This window comes from Corvus brachyrhynchos, unplaced genomic scaffold (assembly GCF_000691975.1).
Source record: "Corvus brachyrhynchos isolate BGI_N302 unplaced genomic scaffold, ASM69197v1 scaffold309, whole genome shotgun sequence".
Taxonomy (NCBI): Eukaryota; Metazoa; Chordata; class Aves; order Passeriformes; family Corvidae; genus Corvus; species Corvus brachyrhynchos.
The window spans coordinates 1691446-1691671 of NW_008240227.1; positions in this window are offsets into that span (position 1 = coordinate 1691446).

The window sequence follows — 226 nt, forward strand, 5'->3', positions numbered from 1 at the left end:
TGAGCATGGCATTGACACCTGGGCGAAGCGGGGAGGAAACAGAGCTTGAAGTCGCCAGAGGTACCCTGGGCTGACCTCGTCCAGCATCACGCAGATCGGGGAGCGGGGCGACAGGCCGGGGCACCGCGCGTAGCCCTACTGCACAGCTGCGGCGCTCGGGAGCTGCGGCGCTCCGGCAGGCTCCGCACGGCCGGCACACGCGGGCTCTCTCAGAGATCCCCGCGGG